We start from the raw sequence: 22,042 nt of genomic DNA, 5'->3' as shown, positions 1-22,042 counted from the left end.
GTTACTCTGACCTCTGATTAGAGATCAACAGTTATCACGTCTTCTCTTGGTAAATTATTTGAAATTGTAGTAAATAAGCACATAGTTAAACACCTTGAATCCAACAACTTAATTAATCACTGACAATATGGTTTTCGCCACGAAAGATCCACCATTGATATTCTCAATCTCCTGAATCATACCATCCATCAATCAACCGATCAACATGGAGAAATTCATGCAGTAGCCCTTGATATTTCTAAAGCTCTCGACAAAGTGTGGCACTGTTTCCTGCTATCCAGACTTCCTTGCTATGGACTAACATCTTTTTTCCTCTATTTTGCTCATATCTTAGCGACAGAAAAATAAGAGCAAAAGTAGATGATGTATATTCAATTTTCCACTCAATTAATGCCGGTGTGCCACAAGGATCAATTCTGGCTCAAACCCTGCTCCTAATTCATATTTATAATCTCTTATCTGTCACCCACAATCCCATCCATTCATAAGCAGACGACTCAACACTTGACAGTTCATTCACACTCAAACACCCATTCACAAAGTTTTATATCTATAACCCTCAATTCAGTGCAGCTATCTCCATAACTTAAGACTAAGATCACTGAATGGGAACAAAATTACCTTCTCTCATTTCATGGCAGCTAAACCAAATATATACAATTTACTGATAGACAGATATTGCCAGGTTCGTATATTACCTTCAATGCTACTAATATCCTCATCCCCAAAAGTATTGAAATTCTCAGTGTTTCAATCAACAATGCCCTCAGCTAGACCTCTCATGTCAAATCACTTACTAAAACCGTCTAAAAGAAACTTGGATCATTGTATAGAGTCCGTAACTTCTTCACTGAGGAGCAGTTAGCTATAATTTATAAGTCATGTGCGCCCTCAGCTAGAATATTGCTCATCCTTGTGGAATGGATGTGGAGAAGTTGCACTAAAACAACTAGACAAGATTAAGAAAAAAGCTGTTGGAATTATTAATAACCCTGCTATTACAAATAAACTACCTCCCCTAAAAGTAAGAAGGAACGTTGCCTACCTTGCATTATTTTGCAGACACTTTTATGGCAAATGTTCAGACGAAGTTGCGTCCATTGTGCCACCTTTCCATGCCTTCCCTCGTGCTACACGGGTATCTGGTAGCACTCATGACTGGAATGTCACAGATCCATATTGCAGAACTTCTGCCTACTAGAATTCTTTAATTCCCACGGTTGCATCTGTGTGGAACTCGCTTCCTCGGAGTTGTTTCCCCCTAAACCTCAGCCTACAGGTGTTCAAGTCCAACTGTTACAGATTCTTTATGAATGGAGGACGCCAGTAATCTGGTGTATGGATTATTTTTTTTTTCATTCATTTCTTATTCCTTCCTTTATTTTGCCATTAAAAAAAAAAAAAAAACTACAGCATAAGGGTGCCTTTCAGCAGTGGCACCGATGTAACTGGACAGAAGAGCCATGCGGATAATTTATACAATCTTCCCTAAAACCCCTCCCTATCCCCTGAGAGAAGAATAGCTGATTGTAAAACAAATGCAACTTCTGCCTGCAGTCCACCGGTTTCACGTGCATATGGGCCTGGGTCCAGAACAACAACAACGACAGACTTCGTTATTATCATTTTCACTTACAAAATTGATCCCCATCAGACAGAAATAAAGAGATAAATATGCATGCACAGTGGATACAGGATATGTTCTTCAAAAAGCATGCATATGTTTGCATCATATCAAATCTAACGATGGCGCCTAAAGACGCTAACACACATGAATCCAGTTGATACAACACATCCATGTTCACATTCACGACTCTTCCTACAGACACCCCTTCCCCATTCGTACTTCACCAGCATGGGGAAGCATTAATTCTTGCTAACACTTTCCCTCTGAGGAGAAAGTCCGATCCTCCAGTGAACCTACCATGGCGTGATACAGTTACAGACACAGATGCAAATGCTTAACACCCGATGCGAGTGTGTGTAGTTACCATGACCACCGTCGTCATCATCACCACAGCCTTAGTTTTCACGAAGAACTCAGGTAGATAGAAAAATACAAACAGTAAAGCAGAAAAGCTATCAACATTGTCAAATAACCTTTCTGCCAACTGCTCACATCAAAAAGAGTGCAACACTTGATAAGTGCATCCTCATATTTACATGAATAGAAACAAGCATCCCTGTTAACTACCCATTATAAACTACATTCTTCCAAAACCGGTAAATAGTAACAGCTGGTAGTGTTAGGCATTTCCTATGACGTAAGGCACAGAGGTTGGACCACCATAGCCACTTCATATAAGAAAACGTGATTGGACTATGCCTCTGATGTAATTGCATTTCTTAAAATGCAAGATGGAACCAAAGGCCAGATGCCAAGAAATCGTTTCTTCCATTAAAAAAAAAAAAAAAACAGTAGAGAGGCAAATTCAAGATCCGTTCATTTGAACACACTACTTTTGAAGGACTGGAGATCATAGGAAGTAGGAACTACAGACAGTGGGAGACAGTTCCAGAGTTGATCTGTTGTATAAGTGAAGGACTGGGAGTTACGGTAACACTCGCATTAGAGTTGGACAGATAAGGGATGAGAGGTTGTTGCTAGACGGGTGCTACGCCTCCTTCGTAGTAGCGGAGGGGTTCAAGCAGATAGTTCAGAGGAGCAGTGACCATTGAAGTGTCGATAGAAAAGAGATAAAGATGCAACAGTGCAGCGAAGAGACAAAGGTTGAAAGGAGCTAGTAAGACGAGGAGAGTTAATGAGACGAAAAGCCTTTGACTCCACCTTGTTGAGAAGAGCTGTTTGTAGGGAGCCTCTCCACACGTGAAACTTGTACTCTACACAGGGTCAAATAAAACCCGTATATAAAGTCAACAACTGTACATGGGTAAAGAAGGGAAAGAGTTGGCTTAACACACCTAATCCCTTACAAGCAGATTTTGCAAGAGCTGTAATATGATCATTCCAAGATAAATACAGAGAGAATGAAACCTCAAGTACCCACATTAGTGGGTACTCCTGTGGAAGGTTTTGACGGGTTGATAGGCGTAAGAACTAAATTTTTGATGCATTGAAAACAAGATTACGTTTACCCCAGTCAGAGATACGAGCCAAGTCAGACATTAGGTGTGCCATAGCCTCATCCCTTGTTTGTTGAAGAAACTGCTGAGATGGACGCTGTGGGAAGTGAACGAAAAGGTGAAGGGTGGAATAATCATCAGCGTATGCGTGCATAGGGTTAGATGTATAGTTTAGGTCAATTATGAATAAAATGAAGAGAGTTAATGATAGGACAGACTGAGGAACACCACTATTGATAGATCTTGGAGACCTGTGGCCGTCTACAACAGCAGCTATAGAACGACCAGAAAGGAAGCTAGAGATAAAGGCACAGCTAGAAGGATAGAAACCGTAACTGGGCAGTTTGGAAAGTAAAGATTTATGCAGACTCGATCGACATCCTTTGAGATGTCATGTGCAATGGCAAAGCTTTCACCTTAGTCCCGAAAGAAGGATGACCAAAAGTCTGAAAGGGAGGTGGGAAGATCGCCAGTGGAGTATCCCTGACGAAACCCATACTGACGATCAGAACGAAGGTTGTAGTAGGAAAGGTGCTTTAAAATGTTTTTAAGAATAGTCTGGAAAAACTTTTGAGACACAGGATGTTAAAGCAATTGTGAGATAGTTAGAGGGTTGGGAATAGTCACCCTTCTTTGGGACTGGCTGAATGAGAACAAACTTCCAGCAAGAAGGAGAAGTATTAGATGACAAAGACGAAAGAGTTTACCTAGGCAGGATGTAAGAACAGATGCACAGTTCTTGAGACCAACAGGAAGGACTCCATCAGGTGCTTTGTTAGGATTTAGGCCAGTGATGGTAGAATAATCATCAGTTGAAGAAATTTTAATGTCAGCCATGAGGAAGTCAGAGGGGGGAAGTGAGGGAGGAACAGCACCGGAATCGTCTAAGATGGAATTGGAGGAGAAAGTAAATGAAGAGATCAGCTTTGTCAGTAGAAGAAATAGCTACAGAACCATCAGAGTGGAAAAGGGGAGGGAGGGATGATGAAATAAAGTTGTTAGTAAGGTTTTTGCACCGTCCCGGAAGGAGCGGAAAGAATTAGAGTTGAAGGGTTCAGAGGATTTTGTACAGATGAAATTATTTTTAGGAAAACGAAGAAGAGACTGAGCATGATTCCGGCAGACTCATGAGAGAGAGAGAGAGAGAGAGAGAGAGAGAGAGAGAGATTCAAGGGCAGGTTGGCTTCAGTAATTTTTGAAGGCCTTCTTGTTGTGAACAGAATATTCTCATATCCACTACAATTGATATCCTACAGAAGGTGTCACACTAAACACCAAACTAAGCTGGACAGCTTATGTTAAATTTCTTGCTAAAAAGCTTCTAAAAAAAATGGGACTTCTGTACAGAGTTCGTGAATTCTTCACTGACAAGCAGTTGGCCACAATAATCAAAAGTCATGTGCGTTCTCAGATCGAACACTGTCACTGTGGAGTGGACGTGGAACGGTTGCACTGAGGCAGTTGGACAAAATTCAAAATAAAGCCATTAGATTAATCAATAATCTTGCCATTACGCAGGACCTTCTTTCATTATCAGTACGTAAAGATGTTGCTTTTTTATCATTTATTTTACCGACATTTTTTGTCGTAAGTACTCTGACGAACTTGCTTCAGTTGTGCCTCCCCTTCACATTTTCTCCCGAAATACTCGGGCAGCTGGGAGTGTCCATGAACTCACACTCTCTCCCCCGCAATGCAGAACCTCTGCTTGTCAAAATTCGTTTATCCTCAGAACTACTACTTTCTGGAATTCACTTCCTGGAAGTTGCTTCTCGCAAACATTTAATCCACTTTTATTTAAATTGTTATAAAAATTTTATGAATGGAGGATGCCTTTAGGCACATGGACTTTCTTTTTTTTTTTTTACTTCCTTTGTTTTTCCTTCCTCCATTCATTGTTTCTCAAAGAAAACATTATTAAACCAAGGTTTCTTTGCATTAGTCAAAGGATGTGAGAATGAAATGTATGCTTCCATATCCAAGAGAATAACCTCCGTAATGTGCATGTCACAGTCAGATGGCTCTCTGCCATGGAAGCAATAACACTGGTCTAAAAAAACAAAAACAAAAATCTGACATGGACTTTGATAATGGATTTTGACTAATTTTGGGGTGCAGAATCCGAAAATGAGCTCAGATTTGCTCTATCACATCGAGTTTTCTTGCTACGGGTATAAAATATTTTTTTTCAGTGAACCAATTTAGGTCCTTAGGTGCTGCACTTTGGGAGAGGAAACTTGGTTTATTTGCCTAAACCTAAGCCTGATTTTGCCTTTACATATTTACATCTATTCCATACTCTTTATGTGTCTTTAAAGGCTGGATAAAGGAGGAAGGGAGGGCAAAGGGGCCTCGCAAGTGGCCTCTCGCTAGGGTTGATAAGGACTTTTTCTTTGATTGATAGCAGCCTCGTGTGGTATGTTATGGCTCCAAAAAATATGAATAAGCGAATGTCAACAACATAAAAAGTTTATTTATGCATTTATGGTTGTGAAGTTCGCTTGAAATTTCTTAGTATAAAGCTGCCTTCTTTCACTGAGCTTCAGTTCTCTCAAAGTATATTGGTTGGTTAGGGCATATATATATATGCTGGTACATAAGGATCTTATTTACAGTAAACCCTTCACAAGTCCAGCTATATGGGGCTCTACCCTGGTTCCAATTACCGAAATTTCCGTCTTACCGAATCCCACCCCCCCCGCGAAAATTGCTAAGACAATATTTATTACCTGTCCTTTCAACACTAAATTAAAGGAGCATATATAAATAAATAAGTTATGACAAAGAAACAATTCAGTGCATTTGATAGACCTTTAATTGGTAGAAAATCATTCATAGAGACAGTACAGACCTGTCGGCAGCTTGTGTTGGAGATGGATTTTCACCCCCCAAATTGCAAAGACAATACTTATTTCTTGTCTTTTCAACACTAAAGTAAAGGAGCATTATTATACAGTGCATAAATGAATAAAGAAAGACCAAAAAGGAAAAAAAGCAATTCAGTGCACCTAATTTACCTTTCGTTAGAGGTAGTACAGACCCGTCGGCAGCTTGTGTTGGAGACGGAGGTGGTGGAGGTGGTGGGGTTCACAATTTAACGTAACATTCTATACAGTACCCAGTATTTATTTCACTGAACATTAAGAAGTAAACTTAAATGTAATCACTATAATAGACTGTAGTGTAACACTTGCATTAATAATAATACTGAACTTTAATCGCGATCACTTATCGCTAAGTGACACGCACATATTTTTCTTTTCATTCAGTGAAGTTACAGTTTTCATAAACACACACACAGACACTATTCGGTGTCTGTGCCAACACTACTTGAAGTTCTGGCTATCTGAAGACTTGTAGAAGCAGAATCATTGCTGGAATCAGGAGGAGGGATGGGCCGACGCCTTGGCATAGGCTTAAAGAAGTCATGAATCTTCACCTGCTTCTGTTGCGAATACTGGCGACGAATAACCAAGTTTCGCAACTCCTTTACATGCGTATAAAAATCTTGTGCTTCTGCATCATCAACATAATCCAGCCAAGATATGACAACATCCACTGCTTCACGAACTTGGGATAATTTCATTGGATTTTTGCGTCCAACATCACTGTTCTCTTTCTCGTCGTCATCATCATCATCATCATCATCTTCATCTTCCCAGCCACGGACTCAACTATTTCTTCTTCTGTTTGGTGATGATACCCAGGATCATCTGCATCCATTTCAAGTCACTGGATGACATCATCTTCATTCATGTGCTTCTCACCGACTTTTTGCATAACTTCAAGATAAACTGAGACTTCAAAGCCAGTGAAATCAGGCAAGCAGCAGACTGGCGGCCACATGTGCGCCTGGCACCACCTTTGTCCCCCTACCTCTGCATCTCATCCTACTTACATACGTGGTCTCGGCATGAGTACAGCTTACCGAAGATTCCGTCTTCTAAAAGTTCAACTTGTGATCCAGATATCTTTTGCTACATCTGTGGTTGTTTCACTTTAGCCTCTCAAAGGCGCTACATGACTACTTTTGTAAAACAAGTGTACCTTGCTTAATTTAAGGTATCCTTGGGAGACCAGGACAAAAGCTGGGCTCCTCATAAAGTTTGCAAAACTTGTGTGGAGACTTTGAGATCTTGGTCTCAAGGCAAGAATGTCAGGCTCAAATTTGGCATTCCCATGATTTGGAGGGAGCCAAAAAGCCATACCGATGATTGCTATTTCTGTCTTGTTAACGTCAAAGGATTCAACAGAAAAAACAAACTGTATATATTTGAAATATCCCAATCTCTAATTAGCTTTAAGGCCCATCCCTCATTGTGATGACATACCAATACTTATTTTTACTGACCTCCCAGACATTGATGATGGAACTTCAGTATCATCCTCGCATCTTTCCTCAAGTGGAGATGAACAAATCGATGTGGATTTTCATCCATCAGAAACTTCGTTAGGCCAGCCTTCACTCTTCAATCAGTTTGAGTTGAACAATTTAATTTGAGACTTGGGTTTGCCAAAACAGTATTCCAAGTTGTTGGTTTCAAGGCTAAAAGAAAAAGTCTTCTTCATGATGGCAATAGTGTCTCATTTTATCGTAACAGAGAAGAGAAGCTGCGGAAGTACTTCACTTCAGATGAGAAACTTGTTTATTGCAAACGATGTTGAAGGACTTCTTTTGGAAATGGGATTATCAAGATATGTATCCGATGAATGGAGACTATTCATCGACAGTTCAAAAGGAAGTTTAAAATGTGTCTTGCTTCACAATGGTAACGCTTTCGGATCGATTCCCATAGGGCACTTAGCGACCCTTAAAGAGGAATATGCCAACATGTATGTTATTCTGGAAAAGTTGAAATACAACGATCATGCTCGGTTGATTTATGTTGATTTAAAAATGGTAAACTTCCTTTTAGGGCAACAAAGCGGCTACACGAAATACCCGTTCTGTCTCTGCTAGTGGGATAGTAGGGCAAAGGAAGAGCATTGGGTTAAGGATGGGTGGCCATTAATAGACAGCTTGACACCTGGACATAAGAACATCATATATGAGCCATTGGTTGATCCGGATAATATCATTCTGCCACCACTTCATACCAAACTTGGCATAATGAAACAGTCTGCTAAGGCTCTTGATCACTCCAGGAACTGTTTCAACACTTAGCTTTCCCTGTGCTAAGGGAAGAGAAGAAAAAAAGCCAGCATATTCGATGGCCCTCAGATCAGAAACTTGCTGAACGATCCACAGTTTGTTGTCTCAGTGTCTCCTATTGAGGTAAGAGCCTGGAAAGCATTTGCCAATGTTGTGAAAAACTTTCTAGGAAACCGGAAATCACATAACTACAAAGAAATCGTGAAAGAGCTCTTGTCTAGCTTGCAAGCAATGGGATGCAAGACGAGCATCAAATTACATTACTTGCATAGCCATTTGGACAAGTTTCCAGAAAATCCTGGCCATGTGAGCGAAGAGCAAAGTGAGTGTTTTCACCAGGATATCAAAGTAATGAAAGAATGCTACCAAGGCTGATGGGACTGTAATATGATTGCTGATTACTGCTGGAGCCTTATGAGAGATGTTCCAGATGCTGCACACAAAAGAATGTCTTTGAGAAAAACATTTTGCAATTGAAATAACCCAGTGGTGTTATTGACTGTTTTTATTTTTTAGAGAATAAGATTAAACTGTTGTTTTAACATTGTGTGACTTATCAAATCTATGGACCTTTGGTTTACTAATTTTTTAAACTTATTAGATGATAAAAAAAAAAAAAAAGAGCACTGTAGTTTGAGTATCATATTTCCAATAAATTTAATAATTTAACACTGCCAATTCTTTAAAGTTTAGCGCAAAATTGCGAATTTTCAACAAAGGCACAGCATATCGTATCTCAAAAACCTGATGTGATAGACAAAAACTGATACCAAATTCGGATTCAGCACCCCAGAATTACCTAAAATCCGTTGCAAACAGTCACGCCAGAAAAATTGTGTTAACCAGTGTAATCATTTCAGGGAAAATCAATGAAGTACAGCCTGAAGACCTCCCAGTCAGCAGCTCCAAAGTGCCACAACCGATGTTTCTTTGGAGGGTCCACAGGCCGTACTGGAGTGATAGGACAGGGTAAGGTGATCAGGTTGTGGTCAGAGGAGCCCAACGGAAAGGAAGAGGAGTAGTCTGTTGCACCAGTCGAGCAGGGCAGTACTCCCAAGGTGGATGGAAAGCTGATGACAGGGAGAACTGGAGCTCCTGTTTCATCAGCCCTCGGGACTAGGTCCTGACCATCCCCCTTTGCTGAACTTTTTCAGTGTCTCAGTAACATAGAGAGTAGGCCAGCATGCTCTCCAAAACAAGTTTCTCTAACTATCAACACCAAACTACATGCACAGTACACACTTCACTTCCTTTCCCAAAATTAAAAAAATCATGGCAGCATTACACGTAGCCTCGGAGTCCCTGGGGGGGGACCATAAATGCCCCCATCTTCCGCCCCTCTCCCGGTGACGACTCGAGCTGCCTGGAACCACTGTCTGACGCTCTTCTTCATTTCTGCAACATTCACGGCCTCTTCTTTAACTTTCGCTCTGTTGAGCACCATCTCTCCTTCTCTAAACCTCACCTCCTTTTTCTAACTGAGACTCAGCTGTCTGAGGCAACTGACAGCAAACCCTTTTCTATATCCTCCTACTTTCTCTATACTCATTTCGAAGCCGAAGGTGGATGTTGCGTATATTTATGCAACGACCTATTTTGTTCTCGTTTTCCTGAACTCGATTTCTCTGAATTCTCTACACTCTGGCTTCGGCTTTCCTGTCATTCTCTAACTAATTATATCTGTGCTGCTTACTTATCTCCTATTTCTACAGACTATCAAAATTTCTTTGACTATCTTACTTCTATGATGGAGCACATTTTATCCATTTCTCCTTTCTCTGAAATCTCCATTCTAAGAGATGTAAATGTTCACCACCACCTTTGGAACTCCTCTCCTTTCACTGATCCACCTGGTGAACTAGCCTACACCTTTTCTATCCTTAATGACCTAGAGCAGCTTGTACAGCACCCTACCCGTAACCCTGACCGCCTTGGAGGGAGCTCCAACATGCTTGACTTCTTCCTTACAACTAATCCTTCAGCTTACACTGTTAATCTTTTCTCACTGTTGGGCTCCTCTGATCACAACCTTATCACCTTAACCTGTCCTATTGCTCCAGTACGACCTGTGGACCCACCGAAGAAATGTCATCTGTGGCACTTTGGAGCTGTGGATTGGGAGGCCCTCAGGCAGTACTTCTTTGATTTTCCCTGGAATGATTATTGGTTCCCTGGCCAGGAGCCATCTGAGTGTGCCTTGAGCATTACCGAGGTTATTCTCTCGGGCATGGAAGCATACATTACTTTCTCATATCCTCTGAGTAATTCAAGAAAGCCTTGGTTTAATCACGCTTGTTCTAATGCTGTCTGCAACAAGGAGAGGGCCTATAAAAGGTACCGGAGCCAACCCACCCCTGAATCACATCTTTTATATTTTTCTGCCTGGATTCGTGCTAAATCTGTTCCTCTCTCTGCTAAAAATAATTTCATCCGTACTAAATGCTCTCAACTCTCCAACTCGAATTCTTCCCGCTCCTTCTGGCACCTTGCCAAAAACCTTTCTAACAACTTTACCTCATCATCCTTCCCTCCTCTTTTCTACTCCGATGGCTCTGTAGCTATTTTTTCTACGGATAAAGCAGATCTCTTCGCTCAGACTTTCTCCTCCAATTCCACCTTAAACGATTCCGTTGCTGTTTCTCCATCACTTCCCTACTCTGACTTCCTCATGGCTGACATTTCTTCAACTGATGTATTTTCTGCCATTTCTGGCTTCAGTACTAATAAGGCATATGGGCCTGATGGAGTCCCTCCTGTTGTTCTCAAGAACTGTGCTTCTGTGCTTACACCATGCCTAGGCAAGCTCTTTTGCCTTTCTCTATCAACTTGTATCTTTACTTCTTGCTGGAAGTTTGCTATCATTCAGCCAGTCCCAAAGAAGGGTGACCATTCCCAACCATATAACTATCGTCCAGTTGCTTTAACATCCTGTATCTCAAAGTTTTCAAGTCAGTTCTTAATAGGAAAATGTTACAGCATCTTTCCTGTCACAACCTTCTTTCTGATCGTCAGTATGGGTTCCGTCAGGGACGCTCCACTGGCGATCTTCTCACCTACCTTTTAGACTCCTGGTTATCCTCCTTTCAGAACTTTGGCGAAATCTTTGTCATTGCACTTGACATCTTTAAGGCTCTCAATCGAGTCTGGCATAAATCTATAATTTCCAAACTGTCCTCTTACGGTTTCTATCCTTCTATCTGTGCCTTCATCCCTAGCTTCCTTTTTGGTTGATCTATAGCCGCTGTTGTAGGCGGCTATCATTCTTCTCCTAGATCTATGAACTGTGGTGCTCCTCAGGGCTCTGTCCTATCACCAACTCTCTTCCTTTTATTCATCAATGACCTTCTAAGCTGTACATCTAACCTTATCCACTCTTATGCTGATAACTCCACCCTTCTCCTTTCCATTCGGTTCTCGCAACGTCCATCTCAGCAGTTAATTCAACAAACAAGGGATGAGGCTATGGCACACCTAATGTCTGACTTGGCTCGTATCTCTGACTGGGGTAAAAATAATCTGGTTGTTTTTAATGCATCAAAGATTCAGTTTTTATACCTATCAACCTGCCAATATCTTCCACAGGTATACCCACTAATGTTTAACAATATTCAGCTCAATCCTGCATCATCCTTGAACGTGCTTAGGGTTTCATTTACCCAGGACTTATCTTGGAAAGATCATATTACATCTCTCGTAATATCTGCTTCCAAGAGATTAGGTGTGCTACGCCGACTCCGTTCCTTCTTTACCCCTGCACAATTGTTGACTCTATACAGGGGTTTTATCCGCCCCTGTGTGGAGTACAACTCTCATGTGTGGGGAGGCTCCCCACATACAGTTCTTCTCAATAGGGTGGAGTCAAAGGCTTTTCGTCTCATTAACTCTCCTCCTCTTACTGACTCCCTTCAACCTCTGTCTCTTTGATGCACTGTTGCATCTTTATCTCATTTCTATCGCTACTTCAATGGTCACTGCTCCTCTGAACTGTCTGCATGCATTCCTCCACCTCTATGACGGGTGCGTAGCACCCGTCTGGCAGCAAATTCTCATCCCTTTTCTGTCCAACTCTCTAATGCAAGAGTTAACCGTTCCTCCCAGTCCTTCATTTATTCAACAGGTCAACTCTGGAACTGTCTTCCTATGATCTCCAGTCTTTGAAACGCAGTGTGTCCAGGCATCTCGAAATGATCGGATCTTGAATTTGGCTCTCTCTTGTATTTTGTTTTTCTCTTGGAAGGAACAACAGTTGTGGGCTCACGGCCTTTGGTTCCTTCTTCCGCTCATAAAAAAAAAAGTGTAAGCAGAAGGATTAGTTGTAAGGAAGAGGTCAAGTATGTTGAAGCTCTCTCCAAGGCAGTCAGGGATACGGGTAGGGTGCTGTACAAGCTGCTCTAGGTAATTAAGGATAGAAAAGATGAAGGCTTGTTCACCAGGTGGATCAGTGAAAGGAGAGGAGAGCCAAAGATGGTGGTGAACATTGAAATCTCGTAGAATGGTGGTTTCACAGAAAGGAGAAATGGGTAGGATGTGTTCCATCGTAAAGTAAAATAGTCGAAGAGTTTTTCATAGTCAGTAGAATTAGGGGATAAGTACACAGCGCAGATATATGTAGCAAGAGAATGACAGAAAAGCCGTAGCTAGAGAGTCGAGAACTCAGAAGGATCAAGGTCAAGAACACGAGAGCAAGATGAGTCGTTGTGTATATATACGTAACTGTCACCCATGGCTTTGAAATGAGTATAGAGAAAGTAGGAGGATACAGAGAAGGCTTTGCTATCGGTTGCCACAGACAGCTGAGTCTCTGTTAAGAAGAGAAGGTGAGGTTTAAAGGAGGAGAGGTGGTGCTCAACAGAGAGAAAGTTAGAGGAAAGGTCGCGAATGATGAAGAAGTGAAGTAGTTCCAGGGATTCCTCTGAGTCGTCGCCGGGAGCGGGGCGGATGGGGGGGGAGCATTATGGCCCCCCCCCTTCCGGGGACTCCGAAGCTTGATTATGAGACGCCAATTTCGTTTAATTTTGAATAGGAAGTGTAGTGTGTAATGTGCATGTAGTTTGGTATTGACAGAGAAACTTGATGTGGAGAGTTTGCTGGCCTACTCTCTGTGTTACTGAAACAGTGAAAAAGTTCAGGAAAAGGGGATGGTCAGGAACTAGTCCCGAGGGCTGATGAAACGGGAGCTCCAGCTCTCCTTGTCATCAGCTTTCCATCCACCTTGGGAGTACTTCCCTGCCCGACTGGTGCTACGGTCTCCTACTTGAATACTTAAATAACTTGTGTGTGTGTGTGTGTGTGTGTGTGTGTGTGTGTGTGTGTGTGTGTGTGTGTGTGTGTGTGTGTGTTGTACTAAGAGGGTTTGTGCTAAGTTCTAAATTTAAATTAAATTCCAACTAACACTGTCCTGCAATAATACATCGATGTTATGCCTCAGTAAAAAACAATTTATTTTTAGACATGTGCAGAGAACCTCACGTATTTAATTCCCCGTTTTTCCTATAAAAAAAAAAAAAAACTGAAAAGCTTAAATCATGACAAACTGATTTTTAACCTATTTTACTGAAAATTCCGAACATTATGTACTCATATAATTTATAGTTATCTCGGGATAATACATACAATTGTCTGATATGATGATGGTGCTAATGATGAAGTTAATAAATGTTATATAACAGTGTTGTCTGCAATATTCTTTTCGTGGAACAATAGATGATGATTATAAAATTGACTGAGGCAGTGGCCGTGTTAGCATCTTTAATTAATGATTAGTGTAACTTCTTTACTTCAGAATCAGGCGTCCGATAATTGTGCTTATTGTAATGCGGGCACGAGCGTGTGTGTGTGTGTGTGTGTGTGTGTGTGTGTGTGTGTGTGTGTGTGTGAGAGAGAGAGAGAGAGAGAGAGAGAGAGACGTGGACGGGGAGAATAACATGACAGAGGCAATTCAGTTGAAATCAGTATTACCTGGTTCCAGTGGACTAGGAGACAAGGAAGGTGTAAAGAAATGTGGAAAAATAATTAAAATCTGGCGGGAAACACAGGTATGAGTGACAGGTGAAGGAGGGGAAGGAAGAGGTGGGAAGGAGAGGTGGTGAAGGAGGGGAAGGAGGAGGTGGGGAGGAAGGGTGGTGAAGGAGGGGAAGGAGGAGGTGGGGAGGAAGGGTGGTGAAGGAGGAGAAGGAAGAGATGTGGAGGAGAGATGATGAAGGAGGGGAAGGAGGAGGTGGGGAGGAAGGGTGGTGAAGGAGGAGAAGGAAGAGATGTGGAGGAGAGATGATGAAGGAAGGGAAGGAAGAGGTGGGGATGGGAGGTGGTGGAGGAGTAACGATAATAAACACCTGAGATTCCAATACCAGGTGTAGAAGGGATCGGGAAAACAGGTGGAGGTGAGGAGAGGAAGAGAGAGACACTATTGACCGACGCAGTGAAATGGCAGTGTGATTATGTATGAATACTAAGGGAAGGTGATTTAGAACTCTGACTAGTTGTTCTCATAATCGATGCTCTGTATCCCTGTGTTAACATGGACTGTTACACAAAGCTTAGGCTACATCTGACTTTGCCGTGTGACCTTGGCCTCTGACCTATTGTTTTGTAAAATACTAGGTAAACCTCTTGGGTGATCCTCATCCCATTCACCAAGTTTGATGTAAATTAGATCAAAACTGTTTTATTTTCTTCACACACACACACACACACACACACACACACACACACACACACACACACACACACACACACACACACACACACACACACACACACACACACAGAGGCACGAGGATCAAACTTTGACCTTGTCCTGTGACCTTGACCTTTGACTGATTGCAAAATTGAACCCCATTGTTTTTCCTTAACCCTTAACCGTTTCACCAAGTTTGGTTAAAATCAGTTCAACATTGTTTGATTCTACTTTACCCTGTGGCGTTGTAATTTGACCTTTGTATGTGACCTTGACCTTTAACATATGTTCTCAAAATTAGGCTGTTTTATTCTTGCCTAATCCTCAACCATTTCACAAGGTTGGTCGAATTCGGATAATTACTATGTTAGTTGACATTGCTCTGTGACCTTGACCCATGACCCAATGTGCTAGAGAAACATGTTTACTGCATGGCTAGTCCTCAACCTTTCCACCAAGTTGGGTTAAAATAGGACCAAAACTGTTTATTTTATCAACAGACACACATACGGGTCGAATGTTGACCTTACCTAGTGACCTTGAGCTTACAGTAGACTGACTGATCTCAGAATGAATTCCTTCATTCTTGGTATATTGTCATTCCTTCTCCCAAGTTTGATGTAAGTTGGGTATACTGTACACTGTATATGTTGATTCTGCCAGGTCAGTGTTTGACCTACACCTACTACCTTGAAACTGTTGTTTAAAAAAAAAAAAAAAATCATTTCCTTATGTGCTCTTTCGCCACCTTTACACAAATTTTGGTTAAAATCGGTTAAAATCAGAGTTATTTTGTTTGCACACACACACACACACACACACACACACACACACACACACACACACACACACACAGGACACCACGAACTTAGCTCAATTCTTGTATACTACAAATATGTAAACACACACACACACACACACACACACACACACACACACACACACACACACACACACTGTTGAAAACCTAACACCAGCTCTTACTCCGGGAGCGTAAATTCCATGCTTATCCAGTAACATGTCATACACTAGGCAAGTATGAATGCAACGAGAGAACTTAACTCATTGATTACAACGACGTCCTCCTTATCAGTTAACATTTGTTATCGTCAAAACGTTTTTAATCAACATAGAAGAGTTCCGTAGTGGTAAACGGGATAATAAAGAAGGGAACCTTCTCAGTGAGTCTTTGTTACCGTCGAGAGGTTTTCATTCACTATAGACGAGTTCTTTAGTGGTAAACAGGATAACAAAGGAGGTAATCTTTTCAGGTTATCTTTGTTTTCATTCAGTTTAAATCACTCCTTTCATAGCAAATGGGAAATAAAGAAGGAGGGAACGCAATGAGAGGAGGAAGTTAACAAGAAGTTGGGGGGTGCAGATGAGAGAGAGAGAGAGAGAGAGAGAGAGAGAGAGAGAGAGAGAGAGAGAGAGAGAGAGAATGATGAGGATTTTCGATCGTATGTGTGTTTATTCATAAGTATTGTACACTATATTCTTTTTATCCAACTTGGCACAGATTTATGTCCTTCGGTTTCTTATTTCACACAACCCAGTGGCAGAAAAAGATGACACAAACGCCCCCTACCCTTTGCACAACACTTCCCCTTGACTAGCATCGTTCTACGACGAATCTTTCGTTACACGAGAACACAAAAGATGAAGAGATGGTAATTTCAGATATATTAGAGGAAGAACATGGACTGCATAGGAAAGTATTGTAAAAAAAGCAGAAAGGCAGAGATAAATGAAGTTAAACAATTTACGAGTATGTAGAGGAAAACTAGTTCCTTTTAGCAGTTTTATCCGTCCAATTGGTTTTTCCTGAGTGGCATAATATCATCAAGCGGAAGCATAAATATGAACCTTTTTTTTTTTTACCGAAGAACTTAAAAATCAACACTGTGTGTGTGTGTGTGTGTGTGTGTGTGTGTGTGTGTGTGTGTGTGTGTGTAAAACCAACAGTCCCATATCACCCTCACAACTACACATAACCTTACATTAAAGCCCACGATATCATACACTGAAATTTGGTATAATATGCATAGCAAGCTAAATTTTCATGGACGCGAAGTATGACATTTTTATACTGACAGACCTTGCAATCTGCAGGTCAAAAAATGAAATGACTGGAGTAAATTTTGCATGTAGTGGTAATGAATCAAAGAGCGTGCGAGGGGGTTGATGAACTTGATTTGCATAATGCACTGGGTATAAGTGGTTGGGGAATGGCTGGGAGAAGAAGAGATGAGAGGAGGGAGGAAGAGATCAGTAGGTCGGAAGTAGTGGAAGCGATGAAGAAGATTAAGTTGGGAAAGGCCTCAGGAATTGATGGAGTGTGTGGTGAAATGCTTAGGTATGGGGGTGAGATTGTTGTGGAGTGGATATGGAAGTTGTGTAGATTGGCTTGGGAAGAGGGAAGGGTTCCAGAGGACTGGAAATCAGGTATAATTGTTCCTCTGTACAAAGGAAAAGGGGAGAGAGAAGTATGTGGTAACCATAGGGGTATTTGCCTTCTTAGTGTGACTGGTAAAATATATGGTAGAATACTCATTGATAGGGTTAAGCATATGACAGAGGAGCTAGTTGGAGAAGAACAAGGGGGATTTAGGAAGGGAAAAGGGTGTGTAGATCAGATATTTGTTCTAAGATGTTTAGTGGAGAAGTATCTAGAGAAGGGAAGGAAAGTGTATGCTGCCTTCATGGACTTGGAGAAAGCTTATGACAGAATAGATAGGAAAGGTATGTGGAAGGTATTAAGAATATATGGAGTGGAGGGGAAATTGTTGAGTGCTGTGAAGGGTATATACGAGGGAGCTAGGGCTACGGTGCGAGTGAATGGTGAGCTGAGTGAGTTCTTTGATCTCAATGTGGGACTGAAACAGGGGTGTGTAATGTCTCCATGGCTGTTTAATATATATATGGATGGGGTCGTAAAGGAGGTACAAGGTAGGGCAGTGGATGTGGGGGTGGCCCTAATGAATGAGGGTGAGATTTGGAAGCTTCCGGTGTTGCTGTTTGCTGATGATACAGTATTGTTGAGTGAAGATGAATGGGAGTTGCAAGGTTTGGTGAATGAATTTGGGACAGTGTGTAGGAGGAGGAAGCTGAAAGTTAATATAAACAAAAGTAAAGTTATGGTGTTTGAGAGGAATGAAGTCACAGAGTGTGCAGTGAGGTTGGATGGTGAGGATATGGAGAATGTGAGTTCATTCAAGTACTTGGGTAGTGTGATGAGTAAGGATGGAACTTTGGGGGATGAAGTACGTGAAAGGGTACAGCAGGGAAGGAAGGTTGTTGGCACACTGAAAGCAGTGATGAGAAATAGGGAGGTGAGTATGGAAGTTAAGAAGTCACTGCATGATGGTATTGTGATCCCTACCCTGACGTATGGAAGCGAGGCGTGGACCTTGCAAGAGGGGAACAAGTCAAGAGTGAGAGCAGTGGAAATGAGTTACTTGAGAGGAGCATGTGGAGTGACATGGAGGGACAGGTTGACGAATGAAGAAGTGAAGGAACGTTGTGGGGTAGATGTGGATGTGGTTGAAAAGATTAGGAGAAATACACTGAGGTGGTTTGGACATGTGGAGAGGATGGAGAATGAAAGACTGGCTAAGAGGGTGTATGTGGGTGAGGTGGAGGGAGGGAGAGGGAGGGGTAGACCGAGGATGAGGTGGAGGGATGGAGTTGAGAGGTATATGAGGGAGGGGGGGTGAGTTGGGGGGAGGGTAGTCAAATGGTGGGTGACAGAGTGACTTGGAGGCGTTTTGTCTGCGGCCACCCTTTGCGGGATTAGGGCGTCGGGCTATAGATAGATAGATAGATAGACTGGGGGCATAAAACTTTTGAACCAGATAATGAAGGTAATGCAAAGAGTCCTAAAAAGTATGCTTAGGGAAACAGTGAATATTGATGACGTGCAGTTTGGGTTTATGCCAGACAGAAAGACCACTGAGGCAGCTGCAGGAAAAATATATAGGAAAGAAAAGGGGACTGTACCTTGATTTTGTTGATTTGGAGAAGGCCTTTGACAGAGTGGTCAAGTGGGCAATGAGAAAGCCCGGGATCGAAATGTTAATCCCCTTACGTCAGTCGTAGGTGAATTAAAAGTCCTTGAGTAGCTTTCTGATAATATATTAAGCACCTCCTTGTAATCTCCACACAGCCGTATGATCACCACCCTTACTCGTCCCCAGGCCGTTGCTAACTGCCGAAGGAAGAGCCGGCTAGGCCTGGTGCGGTCTTAAACTTAGGGTTCAGCAGAATTTGAATCAGGCCAGACCTTAGTAAGAGATCAATGGCGCCCTACTTAGATCACACTTACAATACACTTACATGCTATACTTACATACTACATATTACAAATGGTTACAAACAATTTTCCCCCAAAGTAAAAAAAAAAAAAAAAAAAGCGTGTCTCCGACACAGCGGTGGAGGTATTAAATCATAATGTGGCAAGAGTGTAATTGGATAGATTATACAGTCAACTGGGGACTACATGGGAGTATAATAATAAAAGGGGTATGATACCATAATGTAAGAAGTAGGATGCAACAAAGAAGAAATATATTTACAGTACATGGCCATGTTGGAAAGGCAAGGAAGGTGATAACTATTAATAAACTCAAAAGCAGAATGCAAACAATGTACTATCGTGGTATAGGCTACGAATAACCTAGGCATGTAGTATATGAGAAGTGTAGTGATAGCATACATATATAGGTTTGGTCAAATTTACAAATGAATGTCTTAGTATACCGTATATATACATGTATGTATGGTAAGTACGAATAACCACAATGATACTTCCATGAGGAATATATAGCAACTGAATGCATCACTGTATACATTATAGTTTATCTTACACAGAAAGCTCTGTTTGAGAGTAATCATACATTCATTTCCCTTATCTTATTTGTATTTTACTAGTTTTCATGTGCTTGACGCACTGTGTAGTAATTACATTGATATTATTGCATTTTGTTTCAATTAGCTCAACTTTCAATTTTCCACAGGGATTCTTTTTCTTCAGTATGATCTTTACATCTTCACCAGTCATAATGAGTGTCACTTAGAACTACAAGTTTCCAGGCCTCTTGGTTATCCCACTAACCTTGTTGCAAGACGGATCTCGTGCAGTCTTTTGTCCATTCGCTTGACACAACAGTATATGACATATACAGTAACAAAAAACCCAATAAGACAGAGTATCACTGGAGGAAACACAAAGACTGGATGTATCCAGGAGAGGTTAAAGGCTGAAGAAAACTGGTTCATAATGAAATCAGACTGATTTTGAAAGTTCAACATATGTAGGTTGTCTGATGTGATGGAAGGATTGTCTGTTGGTAGATGAAAGGTAGTATTAATAGGTTTGAAGATGTCATATTTGTGGGAGCGAAGTGTGAAGTGATAATGTGTAGCATGGGCTATTACTGACTCTGACTTTACTGTACAATAATCGGGGGTCTTATACAAACCAGTTGCGGATAGTGAGCGGACAGGAGTTCCTGGACAAATATGACTGACAGGAGTTGAGACACTAAAGAAGAAATAGCAGATGTGATTTAGACGAGCTTGGTGCACTTGGAGCTTGGGGGCCGGAACAAAGGTACAGACAGGTTGTACTGAGAAGTTACGGACTAAGGCAGATTTGCAAGGAGCAACGCTGCCAGGAAAGATTGTTAGGAGGTATGCAGCACAAACTCGAGAGTTTGGTGTAACAAAAGCACATCTGTCGAGGTCACTGGAGGAAGTGAAGGTAATTTAGAGATGATCATGGGAGAGAAGGAACTACTTTGAAGAGACAGAGGCTTGTACCAGGGAATTATTGTAACAAAAGGGAAAGGGAATGATGTGAAAGAGGTCAAATGTGATAGAAAAACGAAGAGAGATATGAACAATTATATCTTTAGTGAGGAATGTGGCCTCTAGTACTGGGTAGTAGTGTTTTAAAGAAGAAAAAGAAATCACAGGAGACAAGTCGAAGGTGGAGTGAGCCCATTCCAATGTAGAGCGAAGGTCAGAGATAGGTACTAAATCTAGGGTGACACGACCATCAACAGCACTGACTAGAATAAGAATTAGGTTAGAAACTTGGATCTACATGTAGTTTTACATATAGTAATTCTGACACAATATTTACCTTCGACACTTCATGCTAAAGAATTTTGGTAAAATTATTTAACGTGTCTGTAACATCATTTAAATGGTGTGTGATCTCTTTTAGCATAGAATGTTGAACACTTATTACCTTTTCTTGAGATTCTAGGGCATTTGTTAGTTGAACCAAGTCCTCTTTAAATCCAGAAAGGTCACGGGCAGTCGCTACACCAAATAATCTGCTCAGAATTTCTCCTCCAAGGTCAAAGAGTCCACGTTTCATTCATGAATGGCCCACAGGTGTTTGGTTAGGGAAGAAATCTTGAAGATGGTTGAACTGGTAATAAATATAATTCAGTTTCCAGTAGATGGGTAAGTAGAGTGGGTACAAAAATATATCTGTAGGATGTTAATCTTTAATATCTGACAGGAGTCCCTGTAGGTCCTCTAGATGACGTGCAAAGTCATGCAGGGCAATGACCACGGTGGCCAGTGGCTCTGGGTCGTAGCGCAAGGAGACTACATCCTTCACCATCATTACCTCGCCTCCTGCACCAACCAAGACCCCAGGCCGTACGACACCATCGTCCTCACCCGATCCAGACCCGACCAGAGTCAGCACTGCCAGCATGTAGACCCACAACATCTTTCCTATAAAATGAGTTGATGTTAGAGGTGATGCAGAGGATGACGAGAGTGTGAGATGATAGCGTTATGCAAGAGACTTAGTGGCAGAACGCAATTTGGCACGATAGTTATTAACAGTAGGGGAAGGTTGAGTAGGAGTGTCAGGAGAAGGACATGAAGAAGAAAAAGCATCTTCTTGAGGAGAAGATGTGGCCTCTCCCAGTGGCTCCTCCAAGAATATGCGCTTTGATGCACATTTGAGATCATCTGCATGTACCCATGTTGTCTCTGCCTTGTACGGATCTTTTATTTCGAATTTATTACCCTTACGAGATATTACACGGAAGGGACCCAATAATTTACTACCTAGTTTTGAATCTCGGTCATGATCTAGGGCAAAA

Source organism: Coenobita brevimanus, chromosome 81, assembly GCF_032717465.1.
Source record: "Coenobita brevimanus isolate Jiangsu-jjx chromosome 81, ASM3271746v2, whole genome shotgun sequence".
NCBI lineage: Eukaryota > Metazoa > Arthropoda > Malacostraca > Decapoda > Coenobitidae > Coenobita > Coenobita brevimanus.
Note: the sequence above shows the minus strand (reverse complement) of the source record.